The sequence below is a fragment of the Argopecten irradians genome, chromosome 2 (genome assembly GCF_041381155.1).
Source record: "Argopecten irradians isolate NY chromosome 2, Ai_NY, whole genome shotgun sequence".
Taxonomy (NCBI): Eukaryota; Metazoa; Mollusca; class Bivalvia; order Pectinida; family Pectinidae; genus Argopecten; species Argopecten irradians.
Genome location: NC_091135.1, coordinates 17590789 through 17614313, shown reverse-complemented (window position 1 = coordinate 17614313; position 23525 = coordinate 17590789). Strand labels below are relative to the sequence as shown.

The 23525-nt window shown below is 34.1% G+C and overlaps 1 pseudogene; it reads right to left on the bottom strand.

Moving 5' to 3' along the window:
• The window catches only part of LOC138314663 (5-hydroxytryptamine receptor-like), a 28011-nt pseudogene extending 5047 nt beyond the window's left edge, over nt 1-22964 (bottom strand).
• Nucleotides 22965-23525: the final 561 nt, after the last annotated feature.

Below are 23525 nucleotides of genomic sequence, written 5' to 3'. Positions count from 1 at the left end.
TTCATAGTGGTAGGTTTATGTCATAACAATTGAGCTTTCCCTCGAGATCACGTGACAGGCTGTCGCAGTCTAGCTCAAACAAGTTGATTTGCGGAGAAAAAATATCTTCTCCGTATGTTAAGTTACTGTAGTGTGATCGCCATAGATATAATGTTAAAGATCACCTATCTCTCAGCAAGTGTCGAAACACCGTTAACCTGTGACCTTCCATAGTTAAAAATAACGGTCTGATATGAGAATCCCCTAAAATTGGTTATCCCATCACCTGTATTGAGCTGACTTTAAAAACGCACGGGCTGTAATCTACGTGTACGTCATTAGATGCGTCTTTGACATTTCAACGTTGGCAGTGATTAGAGAGAGATGTTAGCTCAGACCTCTGTCGTCCAGATTTGTCCTTTGACATTCACTTTCGATGCAATTACAATTTATATATCTACACGGACAGAAGTAGCAGCATTCAGACAGTGTTATCGCCGTAAGAAACGTATTGAAAAAGTGTAGCTGATTCAACCAATCAGATATCATATTGTACTTTGTAGTGAATTGTTAAAGTGCTCACGGTACATAATTGTATTAAGATCGTATAATGTATAAGTCAATAGTCAGGAATATCCAGGACATAAAGGTTCCCATTTAAACTATATACTGCATATACATTAAAGACCACCAACCTAGCAACAATGGATGATAACGCGATTTCCATGAGCAAAACATGTCTGCTTTCACTTTTCTTTTCATTTCTTTGTGCTTTATCGTTTTATTTAATTTTGCATAATAATGTTGTTTGCGTTTCATGCTTTTTTTCTGTTATTGATATTGTTAACTTATAAATCTACTTCTAGCAAATAAGTTTTACTAGCCTGACTACCTATTTCCGACAGAAACAACGACATAAAACAAAACATGTCCTCATTTCCAAAAATAAATATTAGGCCGCAATACTCATGAAATGTTTAATACAATACCGGCACTTTGTAACAAGCCGAAGTGTTGCGTGATAAGATAATGATTTGTTCCCACATCCAGACAACTCAGATCCATTCATTTCTACACTTACTGAAGTGGATATATAGGTATTAATGTAGTCTCAATGAGAGATTATATCCAAGGATGGTGCCATCCATAAACAGGTCATGACCCAGTTTTAGCATATTATCATAGTCGTTGAGAGTTTATGAGCGTTATCAGCGCTCTTGAAATAGTTGAAGCATTAAATTATGCAGAACAGCTAAGCGAAAAAGTAACTTAATGAGTAAGCTGGTCTGAAACAAAAGTTACCGAAGACGTGATTCAATGAATGAGAAAACACAAATTAGGATATGCATTTTAAAATACTTTCTGGTAGTTAGATTTTCCTATGGGACGATGACATTTTCCGTGACAGGTTTTCCCGGAGCCAGTCTGCGTGCTCCTTGTCCGCCATAGAGTAATTAGGTATTTGAGAACTTAGAGTACGGAGCACTTTGTAGCCGGCTACTTATTTGGCGTTTGATTTGACGAGTTGATGAGCTCCATGATGCATACTGACTGGGCGCACGCGCTATATAATTGGACCACGTGACCATCGCACGAAATTCATGCCGTGACAAAATTGTTAGACCGACAACAGGAGACAATATGAAATTGTCGCAGACAATGCTAAATTGAAGTTAAATTTCACCAGAAACTATTATTCACTTTGGTTTTCCAAGGATTCATTTACTGAAAAGGTTATTTGATATAGCCTACTCCTTATTCTTACATTTCTTTTACGGTTGATTTTACACTTTTACACTAATCATAATAGTGTTTATCTTAAGATTTTTCTATAGCTAAAATGGGCTACACTATGGAAACGTTTACAATATTGAAGACTGAACTATTTGAACTTGATTAAGATTACCAGCTACATGTACAACACGAGAGCGGCTACAGTCTCCTGCTGAGCCTACAGGGTGATATCCGTAATGTTCTCGTCTGTGTTGTTATTCATTGATATTTCACTCTACTAATAAATACATATCACGGATATAAACACGATGCCCAATGGACATGCCATGCTTCAAACTTCATTTTCTTTATGAGAATTCTGAATAAAATCTTTTCAAAATGATAAGTATACCAATTATCCTAAATAACATTTTGACGAAGGATTTAAAACAAAACAGAAATGTTTTAAGGTAGTTGGCTTGGCCGGTTATGAATGGGCACATGCACCGTAAACCAACACAATTGTCGTATTTTTTTTTCGCAAAATAAATCCAAAAACACACATTATAATTGATCTGATTTGATAAGTAAACTATACTATAGATATGTCAGTCAAATTACATGCAGTTAACGTGAATTTAAGAAAATATATTTCGTTTTACGATAACGGTACGTACTTCCGGTTATGGCGGTCACCATCGACGCCACGACCAGACGAGTGTGTGCTTTGTTATTATTATGCTGAGTATAGGCATTTGATAATAATTTAGGTCATTTAAACTAAGAAGGTAGATTGGTGAAACATACAGGTAGACGAGAGAATGATTCATTGCATAGAAAAGTGGGATTTGAAGTATTATATAGATGACCAACTCGCTACCGATGGCAGAGCAACAATCATAACAAACGTCACAACAATTGAACTGACATGTATTAGGAAGACCACAAAGCGGACACGGTAAGACATCTTGGTTATCTTTAAGCTTTAATTACCTAAGCTTATAAATAATCCATGTCTTAACCTAAATATTATCGATCATTCTCTCTAATATTTCTAGAAATTCAGTAGATCAACAGTCTGTACATAACTTACAGTCAGACAGCGTAGATTTAAGATATTTCTCTGCGTGTACTAGAAGTGGGGATACTAGATTTAAGATATTTCTCTGCGTGTACTAGAAGTGGGGATACTTAATTTCGCACACGTTTGGCATTGATTTTAATGAATTTCAAATACTTTAATTCTGAATTTAAAAAGACGACTTACATAGGCAGATGTACAATTGCTTCAGTTTATGCATATACAGCCTCAGGCGACATGAGTGTATTGCCCTAGACCAGCCAGTATTACACCCGTAGGTATGAAAGAAAATGCATTTAATATCAATATGATAGTTTTAATGCTGAATCTTTCCTTTGTCAGACCTTGTTCTGAATTTATTGTAAAAGTTTCAATATGTCATATTTGTGATTATGTCAATTCTAACTTCTCAATGAGCAGAACATCTATCTTATACATGCTCAAGTTCTGTTCTTTCTTTCATTTTTGAATGAATAAATTATTACAGGGATGTTGTTAATCATCCTTTAAGGATACAAACTTTAAATAAGTAAAAGATTATTTTTTTGTAATAGATAATCTATAAAATGATGCTGCATCAGAGACTGGATGCCAATTTGCTATTGTGCATTGTTTGTTGTCATCATATAGTGCCATTACATGCTCATATATAACATTTTCACTTTGTATTTTTTCTGATCTTAGAATGGAATTCAATTCAAACTTACATACATGTATGGGGAATATTTCATAAACAATATTTGTTATTTACTTGCTTCAATTAGATTTCTGTGTGGAATTCTAATTCTAATTACATATGTATTAAAAGTTTAACTTCCTTTAAGCAGCCAGGGGCATTTAGGTACGTACCAGGTTTAGGAAATGGAGGGAAGACATAGTACATTGATAAAAATTACTAACCTTTAAATAGGTATCTTAGAAGTCATGTGACCAAAGACCTCAGCCCTGTTATCAGTGTTTGGTTTACATATGACATTCAAATATCCCCTTGATGCTAATAATTTAATATAGTAATTGAAATCTTTAATCAAAAATACTAAGCAACCTCGAAATTTGATATCTATGTACGAAAATGCAATTTTATTGTTATGAAATATTCAATTATGTGAAGGAGAAATATTTGAAAGTGGTTGCTAAGGTACAGAACCTTTCATAGAGTATTTTTTCATCACAAAACTGTTTTAGTAATGAATATTTGTGAATGTCTCAAAGAAAACTTTTGTGAAAATGCTATATATATCAAATAACTTTGAATAGAATGCAAAATTGAATCAAGGTAAGACTTTTGCGAGTACTGCTTCGTTGCTATGCAACGGTTGGTTACTAATAAAAGTTAACCAAAATATAGTTTTCCATTGAAAAACAAATATTTTATCATCTTCCCGTGCATAACATATCTTTATCCGAAAAAATATACATTATACATTTTAGAAAAATGTTGCTAAAAAAACGGTTGCTATGGATTTAACTTCCAATTAATTTTTTCTTTGAACAATGACATACCATTTCCTCGTCATTTTTATAAAGATATGGATGTCCTCTGCAAAATGAGCATCTTTGGAAAAAAAGTTAATTATTACTTCATATAATTTTATCATGTTGAAAAGCACAACTCATTTTGCTACATATCAGTACTAAAAATTGAGGGAAACGTTGCCATGGAGACACTTTTTAAATCGACGCTAGGCAACAATTTATACATTGATTTCTGTTGTATATTTATTTATAGTCATAAATTATCCATTCAAATACATTAAAGTAAGAACAAATGAAAACATCTTATATTTCCATATAATTTTATTGCATTACATTTACCAAGTAGATGTCCTATTGTGCAATATTTCTGCGCAAAGGTTTGGTTAAGTCGTTGTCAAGGTAACACTTTTCAAAAGATGTTAGCAAAAACACTAGCACAATGACATACACTTTTTTGTTCATTTTTTGACACAGCATAACTATACAAATAACAATATCTATAAAAGAAAAAAAGTTAATTACTTTCAAACGGTCGAGCCAGCAACCTTATTTTTTTCTGTTTTTCGACCTTGATTATTGTTAGCATTTGGATTATCTTATATAGGGTATAAATCATACACAGAACAGGATATCCGTTTCTAGGCCCATCCCTCCACACAACAAAACCATACAATCCAGTAGAGCATAACTAACGTACTTTTATATTGTAATTACGACAAATCGTATCATCAACAGGGATTGTCAGAAAATCAAGATATAGAACCAGTGCATGTGCTCTAACAAAGTCAATATTAACTCAAGTGAATGAATTTTAGATAAAAAAAACCAATGTAATCGATCATTTAGTGGTGGCAATGATTGGAAACCTATTTACTGTGTAAATATTGACTCTGATCCGGTGTTCCGGGTCTTAAAGCAATTATTTGAAAGCTAATTGATTAGACCTGAACAAGTGTTTGGTACATGATACTATAGTTAGTAGGAGATATTAATCAACGTTGAGTACAATAGATAACGCCAGGTCAAGCAGAGCTGATCCCGGGGCACTGTTTAACAATGGAGGAGCAGCAAGGTTATTGGCTACTCAAAGTCTTGAAAACCTTTGAAGTAGAATTAACAAGTAGTCGACCTAACAATTACGAGTATATACGGCTAATGATCGGTGTCCGGGTTACGACTATCGTCATTTTTGGTCTAAGATTATGTCACACCATATATAAGGTTGAGGGGGAAACATGGGCCATTTTTAGGTGGCAGGTAGTGAAATACTGCTCAACCTCGTATCCACTTTATATAGTACCGTGTGATACGAAGTCAATAATGACATAAATGATTTCAATAATAGATATTGGAATACTAATAAAAGAATAGTATAATAAAACAATAATGTCCTCAATTTTTTATGTTATTTTACTTTACTACATTTAAAATTTTTAAAAGGTCGTAGGCATACAATCTCGAAATTAAAACTCCACAAGAAAAATTTGGTTAACAGTAATATGAACAATATTTTTGCGCGACGTTTTTGAGATGATGTACATGTATATACATAAATTTGTGATCTCCATTTCTTTTTGATCAATTACACCAAATGCTCATAGCTTGTATATGTTTATTGACCATAACAACTACAATATGTACTACATACGCATGGATGACCTTAACTCGTTTCAAAATTTAGATATTAACGATTCGGGTTATACTTTGATAGTATCAATAGCTTCATGTTTTTTGTAACCTTGAACATGATGTTACATGTATCGATTAACAAACAGAGCGTTAGCAACTTAAAGGTTAAATTCTTAATTAGGAACATGTAGTAGAACAAATGATTAAAATGTAATGTAATTGGAGCTCGATTACGGCATGCCTTTGGGGTTTAAAAGAGTTTAGGTTAATTTGCAAGGTTATGTAATTGGATGTAGAGAAGTGATCGTTTTTACATTACTTTGCATTGGTCAATTAACTTTAAACTTAAATGAAAGTTTAGAACCTGAACCATTTAATGGGAGAATGTTGCTCAGTGTGCTTCTGTGAAGACGTTGGTATTTTCCTTCCATTCAAAACACATTTGTTGACATTTCAAAGCGTAGATTTTATTTTTACTATGTTGTGTTCCGATTAAGCTGTCTACAATTTTTAACACTTACGTTTTAACCATATTTATTGTCATCTATATGCACAAAAGAATAAGGCAAACGAAAGTACAACTTAGTATTGCCACAACACCAAACAATACAAGCTAAATGTTTGCTTGAGGACGAAGCCGTCTCATGGTGCAGTTATGTTTACATTTATTTATACTAGAGTGTACTTCGATACTTCTTTATTCTTAATTTGTACCTTGTGTATATTTCAAACAACTGTCAAATAATATATATTTACAACCTAAGCATTTAAATAGCATGCTGGATTTTATATCGTGAACATTGTGTACTTATGCTGTTGAAAAAAAAATCAAAGTAGTGATTCTTAACTTTCCACGTAAAGACCTATGTAAACTGAATTACAGAAATGTCAACGATTTTGGTGCTTTTGTGCATTTGATATTACACATTATAGTTTCAGTTTTTTGAAGACATGTTTCCTCTATTTCTAAATAATTTAAACACGTCATTTTCAATTACAATTCGGAACAAGTAACTACACAAAATAACCATAAAACTTCAATGTGTGAATGTTCATATATAGAACTTCCAAAATCATCAAATATGTCCACATCAGTATGATGCTGGTGTGTCTTGATCAAGACAGTCTATGATAAATGTTCCTGTCAGTATAATGTGTGGACTTTCTGACGGTGTTTATCTTATGTTTTGACTATACACAGGAAAAACATTCATAAAGCCATCAATGTTTCACTTCAGAAGACGACGAAAGAAGATGTCCATATACCAGTCTACTGCCACATTATACATTCTACTGTTGATTACGGCACGGTAATCGATACTTGCGTACTCATACCTTACACCCTCGAGAAATTACGACTCCTCATTAGTCGAGGGATATTCGAGTACGTCTTTGTTCCTAGGAATAACAAAATACAGAAACAGATCGCCCTTCTGTTGCTGATTAGATTGCAATTTTACGCATAACTCGAAAAATAAAAATAAAATCGAATAATCATAAACTATCTACCTCTTTCCCATTCTGTTTTAACTTTTACGAATGACATACATTCTTTAAATAGCTAAATGATACCGATATCTTCAACGATTTAGAGCGCTCGTTTTTATATTATCGTATCAATATTTCTTATTATATTTTATTTATGTTAAAGACATATCTTATATATTTGAACATTCTGACCACACAATTTAGATGTGTTACAGTAGATAATACATATTGAAATTTTAGGATCCGGAAAAGTTACATGCTGTATTTAAGTGTGGCAATGGTTCAATCCCAGAGGCTGTGTGTTAATTGTATCCTCGAACTGTATGACCAACGACAAGGTGCAAAACAGCATCCTGCTATCTTATCAACCCACTACTTTTCACGCGTTATAATTACAGCAGAAGTGTATGCATAGCATTTTGGATATTACTTGATATGTAAATTGGTGTCGCTAACAGAATCAGTTTCATGACCATATGGCCATTCCCAAATATGATTTAATTAATAGTGGACGTAACCATATGTTGTCCCATTCTTTATAACACAGGTATGTCCAGAATTTGATTAAGAATCGCTAGATTATGCAGCTCAATCCCACTAGTGGAAATTGAAAGTTTATGGACGGTGCACAGCAGATTTAGCACGATAGCTCTAGATAATCTGAACTCTTCGAGTCAGATGACCTAAACTCTATACGGAAAACATGTGCAAAAGACCAACAAACCACAGCAAATACCATTTATTTCCATATTTTGTATTTAATTACCTGTAAGCAAATGATTCCGACGATACACTTACACCTTACAATACTTATTGATCCATTGTCATTCACGCATGGTAATTATGAAGGTGTATACATACGCACTACACTTATAAACAATTTACTGAGTTGCTGGTTTGGGTTTATGCATAACCTACATAACTAGTTGTCTTTCCGAGCATGAAGATTCTCAGTCTAAGCCATATCTCTTAATTGATATAGTTTATATTTACCTTGAACGAAGGATTTGCAATACCAGTAGCTTCTGGGCTATAGTACAATTGTAACTTCTACATCGACACTTTAATAAATTAGCTCAAAGTAATGCAACGTTGTAATAAATAACGTGAAACATTTTAAACAAAGTTACGGTATCGCTTTAAATACGGTTATGATAATGTCTGGAGATACTAAATGGGGTAGAATTCGGAGGATCAATCATATAGAAAGTAGACATTATCAACATCTTGTAGTCCATTTATATCTGACAGAAAATTCCATTGTGACACCATATATGTAGGCATAACCTATGGTTATTTTTTGTGATAGTAACGCTGCCAACATCCATGTTAAGAATTCCAGTGAAAATGCCAAATGGCAACCATTACCATACAGCGACGGGTACGGAGAAATGTATTATACAGCTGTAACAGGATACTGCTTTATTGACGATTAGCGTCCATCAAAGAGCACAGATATTTTCTACAGAATATTAGCCTCAGTAATCAGTTCTGATTTGGCTGGATCGTGTGACGCGATCACCAGGAAGGTTTGACCACATTACCAAAGCACAGTCTCCTTTCCAAGAAAACATCGAAGTGTGACTTAACAAACACAAAACAAAACATATTTTCATACTATTGTTCTTTTATAATATATGGAAACCAGATATGTATCCCTCTCCCTTAGGTAAAACCAGATATTTATCCCTCTCCTCTAGGTAAAACCAGATATGTATCCCTCTCCCCTAGATAAAACCAGATATATATCCCTCTCCTCTAGGTAAAACCAGATATTTACCCCCACTTCCCTAAGTAAAACTAAATATTCAAAACATGTACAAATCAAATATATTTTAAACACATAGATAATTCAGTTCTTTTCCATTACTGGATAACGTTTTCTTTGTCACACCTTTTTACTTGCTTTTTCTCTCCTATGCTTAGAAAACCGGATAATATAACCGAAACGGATCATACAAAATCCAAATACAATGCACTCCGTTTGGTAAACTAGCGCCTGCGGTCACATGCCCACAAATTATGATATGATAGTCTTTCTTCACTCTTAATGGTGAATGAAAACAGAGTTTTGAGTAAAGATTTGAAATCAAAACATTTCTGAAGTATCAATCTAACCATGCTTTCCGCGACCACAAGCGGTACTCCGTCTGACGCAAGGAAACTGACCGTCAGATGACATTACTTAACGGAAAAATCGTTGGGCTATATTCGCCTGGAAGGAGAGAGCAACCAAGCTTGATGTTAAACTAGTTAGCAGCGTTAGTAATTTCTTTACGCGAACTGTGAGAGAGAATTAATCTGATTGATAACAGGATTACAACAATTTGATTTGTCACGTGATCGACCCAAACCGGAAGGATCATGATGTCAAAATGTAGCCCGATGTAATGAGTCGTGTTCTTTTAGACGCTTAGCTTCACATGTGGCTATTTAGCTGATTACAGATCGTGTAATGTAACGCAGTTTCCTTCCATGATATATGTCTATCAAATTGCCTCCAAACTTTACCATTATTGTGTATTTCCTTTTACATCTAATTGTGGTGTGGGTGACAGCGAGTGGGGGAAGGGGAAGTGACACCAAATGAACCAAGATTCCTGAAATCACGACCTTGGAAAATACAATATCAAATCAAAATACATCTCATGTATTAAATTTATCTGATAATGTCAACGTCAATTACCAATTTAAGCAAAGTTCCATGGAGATTGTAACGTAATTTGTTACATCATGACCAAAACTTTTAACAAAATGCAGTGTATATCTAACGTTAGACTAGATAAATATGACAACCATTGATATATGCTTCTAGTTTCTACTATCCTCACGTCAAATCACGTTAGTTACGTATAATCTATTTATTGTTCAGCAATTATATGTTTATTCAAATTATCACTCTATTAATATAATTTTAGACAAAGCCTATCTGAGAGCGCAGCAGTTCATCCATTTCTCTATTTTCTTTTTTTAACTGTTACCAAATAGAAATATATTGTTGTTACTAATGCAGTTGACATGTGTTTAGATGCCAGGTAAATAAAGTATTTCTAACGGCGAAAGAGTTATCTCCCCAGACCAAAAGGGCGATTGAACATTTATCGATGTCAGGTGTTTTGTTCTTATTGCTTTTTGTGTGCATTGACTTCTGTACTGCAAGAAACCATATTCGTATTTGAATCATTGCCTTGGTGAATTACTGGCATTGAGTTTTAAAAAAAGAAAAACAATATTTGGCGTTGAACATCTATACTTTCACTTTGAAACATACAAAAATATATGACTGCGGCTACAAAATATATCTTAACGTCATTCTCCGTTGCCGGGCGGAAAGTGGAAATGGTCACGTAAAACGCTTTTAAATTAAGATTAAGGACAAAATGATTCAGTGAAGAATCAAACTGGAAGGTTTCCCTTTCACTGATGTTTAATTTTGATGCAATACTATCTTTTAAGTATATTGTTTGAAATCAAACGAGAGCATGACTTTGGATACTGTCTTGCGCAACGCTGGATCTTGTTGTGATTTCCGTTTCCTGATTACGAGAAAGATTTCCAACTCTACTTATATGGATGATTTACATAGATAACTTTACCGAGACATCTCTATCACAAGAGTTCGCTTCGCGAACGGGCCTTCGACCCGTTAGAGCTGCGCTTTGTGTTTAAATATGTAAGTTGATGTTCCAATAAAGCCTCCAAACATAATGGCCAATCAACGAACACTAATGAACTAGCTTAGCCATGAAATATCGTTACGCTTCAACGAAAAAAAAAAAGATAGAATAGCGTAAGCTCTTTATAATGTATGACATTATTGCTTTGTATGTAGTAAGGCTAATCAGTATGGTAGTTATAGAGTAAACTATTGGAGTTTATTAGATAGTAAAGGAGAAAGTCAGGGTTCGACATATTTGTTGTGTGTAATTTGTCACACATACAAAATGTTTTCTTGTGACAATTTAATGACAAATGCAAATGTGCACCGTGCCTTTATCTGATCGATGTTTAATGTTTTCATTTTGACAGTAGTTGATGACAGGCATACAGTACTGTACATATCCTTATATTTATTACAATCATCATGATTTTCACAATTAACACATCCCCCTGTATGCATTGTGGTTTACTTAAAGTAGAATTCAATAGCGAGAAACATTTAGTCTTTTTCTGTCTAGCATAATGTAACTATGACATTGTCACTACCTACGTTAGCCGTTACTGTGTTTAGAATCACGGACATTGATTTTGTTGCCTAATTAGTGGATCAATATTATAATGAGCTCATCAGCATGCCCACGCTAATTTGGCCCAATACTTTCCCAGCCTACAATGTTGTGTCTTGTTCCGCCACAGAGATTAACGTCCTTCCCTAAATACCAAGGATACCCATCTCACTACCGCCGTTACTGTAATACAGATTATACCGCCCTGCCCTAAAAGACGCCAATTACTTTACACAATTAACTTGTAACATTTAGCGACACAATAACACAGCTGTAGAACGCTAGTGCTATCTCGACGCTATTTGCACAAGTAAACTATGATATACAAAATGTTGATAGTACCTCGTAATCAGAGTGACGCAAGTGAACTATACTGTATAATATACAAATAAGGATAGTAGTGAATACCTTAATGTATACAGCACAGTATACCAAGTTATACATCTTCCGTTGCTTCATTTGCATCTATGACGGAGATCTGCAGCTTTCCGTGCAATCGATACAATTCTTTATAAGTGAAAAAATCTCGTTACGACGTCCTCTGGAATGTGACAGAAAACAATTCCAAATACTTTGATCGAAAATCATATAGTACCAAGTGCAATAACACCTTTCCAACAGGTCACAAATAAAGCGGATGAATACTAATTCCTTTCCGCCACACATGCAATATGTAGATAATTCCAAAACGTCAATACCTGCTTTTGCCAAATACTGTTACCCGTCCACAGCTGTCATAGCGAAGGACAGAGAAGTATTCGGATGATAATTTATTTATGACTACTGCATGCATAATTCATACGATTATCTGGTACTATGTAACTTATGTATTTCAGAGGTGGAATACGTTACAAAACATTCTCTTGGAAGCAATGTAACGGTATGCCAAGGTTGATACGCATATATTCATTTTTTTATTAATAGTATATCAGAAATCACCAGAGGTAACCCTGTAAGTTTGTTTACAAAGCAAGTGTATTTGTTAAAGAAAAAGGGGAAGGAGGAGAACATCTTTGTTCAACATTCAGAGAGTTTGTGTGTAGAAGTATGTTGAATTTTGGTACATACTGTATATATGGAGACGAGACATCAACAAGTAAAAATCGTTCGTGGGTTGTTTCTAAAGGCGGACAAGAAAAGATATCGACATTTTTGGTAATTAATCTAGTTAATCCTTACTGCGTCAATCAGATGACACTAGTACTGTATCCTTATTTCTGACGACACTATACCAATGTTAAATTGGGATTCGATTAAAGCTAATGAGAAATGAATTGCTCCGTTTCGTTTCTGTCATGTGACGACATTGTTGTATATAGCATTAAAAATCGGAGAATGATGATCAGTTCCGAATCTTTTGTGTTGTAGCGGCACAAAATGAAATGACGCATATAACAGCGTGTTATGTATATATTGTAGCAGCGCGTTATATATATAATGCTAAAAACCAACAATAGGCAGACAGAACCGCGAGTTATTTGGTCATATACTACGTCAGTGACATTGTAAGACGTAAATTATTTTGTCTTTATCATAATCTTAATCCAATGGATTATTAAAACAATATATTACATTTCAAATTTACATTTTCGTTTTTGAATTAAGAAATACTAATGTTATCGTTAAATATCATATGATTGTCATTTTTGGTGGGGATAAAAAAGCGTAAATATGAGTATTATTTGCTCAGGAAAAATATGTTTACATTCTCTCATAAGAAGGTAGCAATAAATATACAGTTTAATAACAATAATAACAACCAAACTTAGAGAGAGAGAGAGAGAGAGAGAGAGAGAGAGAGAGAGAGAGAGAGAGAGAGAGAGAGAGAGAGAAAAGCTAAAAGGTGTTTATAAAGAATACAATAATACAGACTTACGGATAGCCCTGCCAGTCTGGACCCATCTAATCTTGCATAGGTGTTCGTTCTCACAGCAGTTCTTCGATAGCTCAAACACACTTTTCACATACTACGGAAGGTTTACTATAAAATTGGAAACGGTAAGTTCCGACGATATGTTGTGAATGAAGCGTTTGAGGAAATGATAATAGTGTTCGCATATATCTTAAGAACTATCTATATATTTCATTAATGAATGGGATAATAAAAGAACGTATTTTGCCGAGCTTAATATTGAAGAATGATGCGACTTTCATATTAAGTACAAAACCAACGCCTTTATGATATTATGATATCGTCGTTTGTTTAAGATTTAATTTGAGATAGTCTTATTTAAGTTGATATCAATTGATAACAAAGTAGATTTGAGAGTTTGTATCAAGTACTTACAATTTTAATGGAGATTCATGATTTCGCTGATTGACTAGCGCAAAGTGTATAGACAAAATAAAGAAGAATCACACGAGAAAATTATAATCACATAAATTTTAATTGAATTTTTCGGCAAAGTTACAACTTTTAAGATTTTTTTTATTTCTGATCCGAAATAAAAGTGCATGTACACTTTAGTTTTCCTGTATGTATGGGTAAAACAGAAGCTGTTTTTCATCTTACAATTCCAGAGTATTAAATTATATCAGTCAATCTTTTAATCTTTTAAACAAATACAACTTTTTCTTTGTAGATATCACTACATTTTTGTACCGGCCAATAAGACACAACAAATAGATATATATAATTTACATTGTAAGATGATCACATAATTAAAAAATAAAGTTAGGTTAATGAAACACAACTTTGTGCAAATAATTTCGAAACAGACATGTATTCCGTCGTGAACAAGTGATCGTTTAACTTATTTTTCGTCACTGATTTGTAAGTTTTAGCTCTCAACTTTCTTCTCAAATTCCTCTTAACTCAAAACTTTAAATCTATTAGATCGACTGCAATTTTTGGAGCCGAACGAATATGAAACTGAATGTCCTTATAGATCATGATATCACAGAACTTCATCGATGGAAACGTCTTTGGGGCTTTTCCTGTGGTTTGAGAGGTAGCATAACAATGTCAATATCGATAATGAAATTACACTAGAATTGCCAAATCATTACTACACTAAATTTAAGCATGCTATTTTTGACCACAGAGATTATTCGATCATTGCTTGTTTTGTTACGTTGAAAGTCCTCCACCAACACTTTATGCAATTAATAACATAAAGCTCATGACGGTGGCTTAATCAAATACACAAGGACTCTCATATTTATGAAACAAAATTACGGAAGCCTTATGTTCAAATAGATAGCCAGATCATATCAGACAAATGACATATGCTTTGAGTATTGTCGGTGAGTAACCTGGATAATAGACAGATTATGAGATGAATGCATGGATAGATTAACGCTTGCCGTCCTTTGACTAAATAAACTTTGTATATCTATCGTTCACTCTTGTGCACTGATCATATATTCACCAACAGTAATGAACTCAATGTATATCGATTAACACGAATGAACGGAATTGTCGGAAATTTGACGTACATAGCGAACCGAAATACCGGTCAGTAATCAACAATTGAAAACTAATGACACAGAAACCGGAAAAAATCTAGTTAGGCAGAGTTTAATGGTATCGAGTAAAGCAATGGGAGTGGAGTACACACAACCTCAATGTACCATAAAACCCTACTAATTTGACTTATGTAAACTCGTCATTATATGGCATTCTGTTAATGAAATACTGATAATTTCAGCATGTAAACAATTAACTCACTCTCCCTTCTGATAAGTTATTAATAGGGCTAACTATTAATACAACAACGTTCAAAGACGTCCTGAAAAAGTGAGCATTATTAACAGTAAGGATTATTTGTTTGACCTGCCTCCTCAACATGTAATGTTTTTGAATGTTGTGAATGCAAGTACGGTCGTGGTGTGTCCGTTGTGGTAGTGAAAACTATTCCCCATCTTATTTTTATATCTCACGCATAACTAAAATCAACAGAATCCTTCATGCATCATTTCGGTGCATAAATCTCAACTCATAGGGATTGTTTGCCATCTTAACATATTCCTCTGATATTCAAGAATGTGCAGTGGTCGGTCTAAGGAATTTAATGATTATGATTCTTAAACTGCTTATTCTACTGTATATGTAACGTTGACGTGTCAACAATACAAGACACAGTGTTAAAATAATCGTCAATGTGACAAAACTACCTTACTATGTAAATATACTGTCATACCATTGTCAACACGTCCCGACATTTTGGAGAATGTGCAAGATATGGTGAACTAATCATGCTTTTCCCAAGAGTGCGATAAGAAAATACCTTACGGATATAATGGCGTATATTTCGCTATAGAGAAAAATACAATGTACCTAAAGGTCACACTTTCTAGCAAGTGCTTTCTCCTACGTTCAATATTCAAATAGCCAACGTCAATAGTCATAGATGATAACATAGTGATCAGAATATGATAGTCCGTGACTGAATATGATGCTGCTTGATTGCTGCCAGAGTGTACAACAAGAATTATTAAAGAGATCGTTACAGCTAAGTCATCCAAATACGATAATCCATCAGTCGCTACTGTCATAGTCTTCATCTAAATTGTTGTCAATGGCTACATCAAGCGGTCTAAGTCTATCATATCACACAGGCCGTAGATACTCAAACGGCGACTACCTTTACAGTTTATAACAAGAGCCCGACGAGATTGGATATGATACGTGGTATTAAATCTAATGCTGTCGATGTTCTAACTAATTGACCTTTTTAGCTTGCTAGTAACTCTCAGATTTGTACTATGAAAAAAGAATGCAACATATCGACGATTTTCTCAAAGTCTCCTTTGTGTGGCTTTTAATACACTGTCGCAGTGGTACGTGTTTCATTAAGATGTAGTAGACCCCGGAGTGTGTTCACGAAACGAAATCCTTTCTTTGAATTTTATAACGTCTTATTTTCTGCGTAATAGAAAGCACTTGCTGGTGTGAAAAAACTTTTACATCGATGTGATAATCTTGCACAATAAAGTGATTTGAGAAGTGTTTCATTTCACACAAAACGTATTTACTATCGGAGTAGCTGTAACAGTCAAAAGTGAATTGTACATAAAAAATGAAAATCAACTAAGAAAATGTAAATAGATTGTGACGGGTATATTAACATCATAAATGTAGCCTTTTTGAGGATGTTTCTATTCTGTGTTAAAAAGATTTATCAATTAAAGCCGAATTGAGTGTGCAAAAACGCTATTTACCGCGTGGCTTATTCTCGGTTTAACTAAAAAAAAGCGTTGAAATTGTAACCTTTGGCACAAATACCCATCAGACTCTCGATAACAAGTCATGACACTAGTTGGTGTTGTTAAGTATTCCACCGTACATTGGTAACTAGTCTAATTGTGCAAACACGGGTTTTCAATTTATACAATAACTCATAAACATGAATACCAATCGCATGCAATCAGCTCGTACTCAACTTTAATGACACAGCAAAGTTCATTGTTAATTTGTCTGCCATTTTAATGTTGGTTTCCTATGTAGAAAGTCGGAGTGTCAGAATAGTTCCAGATGTAAAATTAGGTTAATATATTGGTGGGCTATCTTGGTCGAACAAATTAACTCTTAACTTAGCTTGTACGCTCGCCCACAAAAATGGACTGGTTGTGGCAAAGGTCAGTTCTACATAGACTGACCGCTTGTTAGGTTCGAAGTGCGGGGAGTATCGGATACAGGACACCGTTTCAGCTATAAATCGTAACTAATGCTTAGTCGATACAGATCTTCACGATACCGGTGGTTTACAAACATCCCATTAGTTGTCCTGAAAGGTATAAAGGATATGATATATAACGTTTCTTTGCGATACACTCGAACCTCGGTAGCTTGAACTGATATACCTTAAAAACTATATTCAATTTGAAACATTGGAACTACATGTAGGCCCTACTAAAAGTCCCACTTTGAATTCAAACAACTCAGAAAATTCGAAATGGAATTATCATTTTGTCGACATCGAGTTTATGACATTTGACCTGTGTTTCAACTGTTTAACCATAATCCATATGAGACATAAAATGCTATTTTGGTGAGGTTTTTTTATTGTTTTCTCTGTCACAGTTGTATTAGTGATAAAAACAAAAAAATAATGATGATACAAAACGACTTAACTCAACACTCATACAGGTAATATTGGTAAAATGGAATTGAAAAGTTAACTGGTTTTTTTCCTACTCATTAGTCTTTGGTACAATGGGAATTTGGCATCTGGTCCAGTTTATAAGAGTCTTTCTCTACCTATGGTTTATTTTGATAACGTAAAAAACATACCAATTGAGCGTGGGTGCCACATAATAATCGTATTTGTTTTCTTTATAATTTGTTTAGTCGTCGACCATCTGTTGCTATCACAAGTATCGGCTGACCTTAGGGCTCTACCACATTTTTGGATTCCACAGACTGACCTTATGGTAAATTCACACGAGGATATCGAACCCCTCGCATACCGAAATAAATGACTTGTTTATAAACATCATAAAAAACCTATAAATATGCCTTTACCCAGAAAATGTTTAAAATACTCGGTTCATTACCACGTGAAATTGACAACACTTATATATGTCTTGTTTTAGATATAAACTGTTTGTACATTAAAATGTCATATTGAAGACAATTGTATATCACACATAAAAATTACAAAAAAACAATATCACAGAGTTCAATGAGTTTTTATGTCTACCATTGACGAAAAAATATAGTTTCCTGTGGTCTAACACTTACCAAAGTAATTCGTATGTTTAGGTGTAATAGTGAAGCAGCCCCACAGTGTATGTCAGTGTTCAACATGCTTATCTATTTGTTTAACATGCACTATTTCAATCTGCATCATTGTCAAACATTTTTTTCGTTAACGTATGCTATGGCAGTTTTCTTGTTTTGGAATCTAAATTATCATTCTGATCAAACGTCGAAGAAGGACAGTGTTGGGAGAAGCTATTTTAAGTGTATTTGGTATAAAGTTTGGTAAAGTAGCAAGTGCGCTCTAACGTATAGAATGTGCTAAAATGTCTGTTAGGATTTATAGATGACACATCAGCAAGCTCTCTAGATGTCGGCTGTCGATAAGACAGATTGGACGACTTTTGTACATCTGATTTCAATTTCCCAGACAAGCTTTTTGTCACACGGAACCATTTTACGGCCAGTGAAATGTAGAGACTTATGAAGAACCATTTAATGTATGATATTTACAAGTCGTACGTGCAAGCACATCAGCTACACAGACATATGTTTATTATACGGTGATAAATGGACAGTATCGTATGTAATTGTGTTCTAATACTACACGTGTTCATTCCGTAGTGTGAATTTCTTATTTAGTATTACTTGGGAGGCTTTGAATGGTGGACGATGAAATTAACATTTTTTTTAATTTAATTAAAATGAAAAAGTTGAATTTCACAAATAATAAACATTCACAAAAAAAAATTGAAATAACACTTAAGACTTAAAGAAATACATCACAATTGGTATAATGCAACAGTTCAATAAGAGTAAAAGAAACATGATTTTAGATGTCACTTGGTGTATAGGATAGATAAATCATACTGTTAACTGATAAGAAATGTTCACATGGATTTGTTTGATTTGGTTATTAGGCTAGGGTCATTTATGGACGGATTGCTCTGTGTGAAATATATGTGTTGTTTTGTTGTGTGAATGTCTGTATGATTTGGGAGACAGCAGTGTATTCATGTTGTGTCCCCTTGTAATAGTAAAATTCACTTTAATCTTTCCACATGAAAACTATTTTTACCAAAATGGTTCTTAGAACCTATTTTTTCTGTATTTTGTTTAAATTACGCCAGTGTAGGTATGTACTGTTTTACGACAGATATCATTTTCCTAAAGAGAAATGTGTACTATTCTATAATCCGATAGAATGTCTCGTAACTATGAAATTGATACGGTACAGATGACGCCCTAGAGCACATACTCACAATGCATACCTCTTTAATAGCTTTATAAATTAAATATAAAAAATTTTCCGTTAACATATTGTACTTGCATCAGAGCCTGAATTCCTTGTACCAGCTGACAAACACTCATCTCAGGGCGCTACAATGGGATGACACTATGATAAAAGGTGTTTACCTCATTAAAATTGATCGATTTTAAGTGATTTAATTCTGTGGATCGTTTAGAAAATTAGACAATGACTCATTATGTATATTGATCAATGTCACAATGCCATACATGATGAATAAACTTCAGCTATATAAAACTTCCAGTATAATACCTACCCTGCTATTACTTTCTGTACAGAACGTCACCATGGTGACCAGATACACAGAAGTGTGTGTCTGGCGTCGGATAATTACCGTCTTTTTATTCCGGGATAACAGTTTAAAATGCTCAGGTGTACCAGTCCTTTACATAATCATTCAAATGTAGCACAATCGATACTGTATATCGGTGATGTACTGTCTCGTCTGACTCCTGTTTTATTTACCATGGCATTAGATTTCCTTTTAGTAATTTAGGTACTTTTTCGCCGCCTATTTTACGCCGTTATTCGCTAGTTTATGTTATTGCTCAGGAACCCTTTTCTAAAGTCGCTGGCAAAACCATAATTGCTAAGTACTCCTAAATTGCATTGACAAGTCACTAAAAATATTGCCATTTACGTTTGGGTATTTAGGATGATTAGCACCGTACTGTTGTTTTAATTATCCATGTCTCTCTATTGGAATATGTTCTAGACATTTGCTCTCGTAGTGAACTCAAAAGGAAAATTGCATCCGCTCTGCAAGACGCCTAAGATTCTTTAGGCACCACGTGGAACAAAAGATTATCCATGTGGCTTTTGAATGTTTGTATGCTGTTTTAAGTTTACCGGAAGGTTAAGATCAATTTATTCGTAATCAATTCAGAATAAGATTCAACCGCGAAACATCTATGGTTAATCAATTACTTGAAGCTGTTTTTGTTTGTACTTCCACCGATTTCTGTGGGATAATGCATATTGCTATCACATGTCTCTGTAAAAAGTTAATCTTCCTGTCTGAAGTAAGCCGCGAGGTGTGTTTTCCAAATATTCAATATGCTTGAAAGATCGGCTTTGTCTTATAAGCACATCGAGCTAAAAAGTAGTTACCCTGTGTTTTGAAATCCACGTCTACGCTGCCTTTTTCTTGATTCATGACCCTATAACATGCCTGGTTGTTATTCAGTATTACACGGTGAATCAATTCTAAAAAGCTGTACATGTATCTTAACTAAACGGTTGATTGACATTTAGCTAATTCATTTAAAAGCACATATGTTTATAGTTCAATGCATTACAATCCAATAAATCGTTATTAACGATTAGATATTTTATGCTAATTAAGCTTTTGAATATTTCAAATTTTTATTTTCTCCTATATATGATTTGGTATCATTTCCCGGTTCGGATAACAAAAGTCCAAACGGTATTAATCACTCGTAAACACGATTAAATATATCAAGTCTCCTTGTAGTGAATTTATGGACAAAAATATCAACAATGGATAAACTGTAGAAATCAATATTTCAGAATTATGATCATAATCATGATTATGTTCATTAACTTGTGTATTGAACATACACAATTGTTGAAGGCCGGTATCTTATTTGCATTGACCTAATTCGGTTAGCTTAAAATATTTGCCGACATGGGTTATGTAATGGTACTTTGAATACATTTCATGCATCTGTTAAATCCATCATACGTTATAGGCCATACATATTAGACTGACCAATTGTCATGTCAAACGTCTGATATAAATGCCAGTGTCTTTTACGTTCGTCCCTCCCGTCTGATGCATATATCTGTCTCACGTCGTCACGTTTATCAAAATGTCTCTCTCTTCTATCTTGTCTGATACATGGGTCAATATGTGCGTCCGTTACAAACATTCACCATGTACGTCCGTTTGCCATGTCTGAAAGTTCCGAGATTATAAAATACGTCCGCCATGACCCCCATTCACCTCCGTCATCGCACATGTTTGTCACGTCCAGCAGGCTAGAATGGAACACGTTGTTGGTGTAAGCGTCACCATTCTCTCGCACTAATGAAGGCGATAGCCATCAGAAACGCACTTGTTTATTATCATCTACAGAACGTTTCACAGTGATTCAATTTGGATACATCGACTGTAATCATCCACGTAATTGAAAAGCCATCCCCCAGTGTTCTTATCGTCCCAATCACAGTCTGTCGCTCACAAGTCCTACCGCTATACGCAGATTGTTAAAGAAATACTCAAATCATTTCGGTGTGAGATGTACGGGAAATCCGCATCAATAGGATACAATTTCACTGGGAATTAAAATTTCTGATCAAAACTAATTTAAGTACATATTTTTATTTTATTTGAGATGCTAATGGAAAATATGGAATGTATATTAAATAGCGTAGCATTTCATATTTAATATCCTTTGCTTATTTCATTGGGAAATTAAAGAATAAATGTATTAGTACTTTGATCATCGTCATTATCATTACTAATTTATCTTTATGCCTTCACATCATTTTGACTGCATAGGACCTGCTCATGATTACAGTTATGATGATATAGGACGCGTCATATACGGAACATGGATAACTTAAACGAAAATCAAACGCCTGATACGGAAATGTAGACCAACGACACTCAATGAATAAATTCGGTTTAAATTTCAGATTTTCCACATTTACAATCACGTTTGTGTGTGTACATTTAATCGCATTACTGATGAAAAGAATTGAAATGTGCCGATGAATCTCTGTAAATACCTTATTTACCTTAGATTGTATTTCATTTAATTGAAAGTGTATTAATCTAACCAGTTATCGTGTATCGCATTATAACAAAACACAAACGATGCTTAATGATTAAATTTGTGAGGTTCAAGTATTATTTATTAGCATATTATTACATATATTTATATGACTAATTATCATTTAACTATATATTTATTTGTCCGATAATGCATGTTTCCTAGCTCATCATATTCATTATAATAGGAATTCTTTATTAATGCTTTTTAAAATTTTGTTTTTAAATCATAACAGTCTTTTTTATGTAGAACAAAGGCATTTCAATGACAAGGTAAATACGGAACATTTTATAGTCATTACATACTAAAAGAAGAGTTGTGTATTAGTACTTACCTTGACGCGACCTGCCATACAACATCGTCTATACAATCCCATACTCCAGCAGCCTTACTACACACACAACTATAACAGCTGCTTTAGACTCTCTCCCTTTAGTTATTCATGTATATAGATTTTTCATAACAGAACTAATGCACCGTGTCGTGTTTAAACACTTGGCATACATATAGTTCCCCGTGTCACAAACGTCCCCGTTAGGATCAGACGGATTGTCCAATCGTGGGGCAGTGTGGGGTTCCAGTAATCTCCCACAGCCAGACTCTCGTGCTACGTATCCGGATCCCAGTTGCTTTTGCTTGTAACCGTTTAGTATATATATAACTAGTCTGGGGCTAACTTACAGTAGCCAATTTCGTTTGCACTATTTTTAGATTAAAAATCTGGAATATAGATTCTGTGTTAACGGACTTACATTAACAAGGGCTGTTTTAAGATGGAGGTTGCTCCTTTTCTTTCATAGAGCCTAAACTTTTACACAGACACAAGTACAACAAACAAATCCCGCATAAGGACAAACTGTGTATTGGTTATCTATAACAGCAAACACTGACATATATATCAAAGCATCAAATAACTTTTTAATGACAAACGTATATTAATTAGAAATGCTAAACTGTATGTTGGCGTTCATCTCATATAGCTTAAACAAATATTGCAGAAAGATCAGGAAAAACAATATGTTGAATAACTTACTTATACTGTCAAATAGCTATCAACATACAGATACACAGACACCAACACTTCTTACAACAAGTGCATGACCTCACTGCTCTCATAGACTAATAATAAAAAGAAAATTCACACTAAATTAATTTCACAAGACTGGCTGTAGTTCCGTTGTTC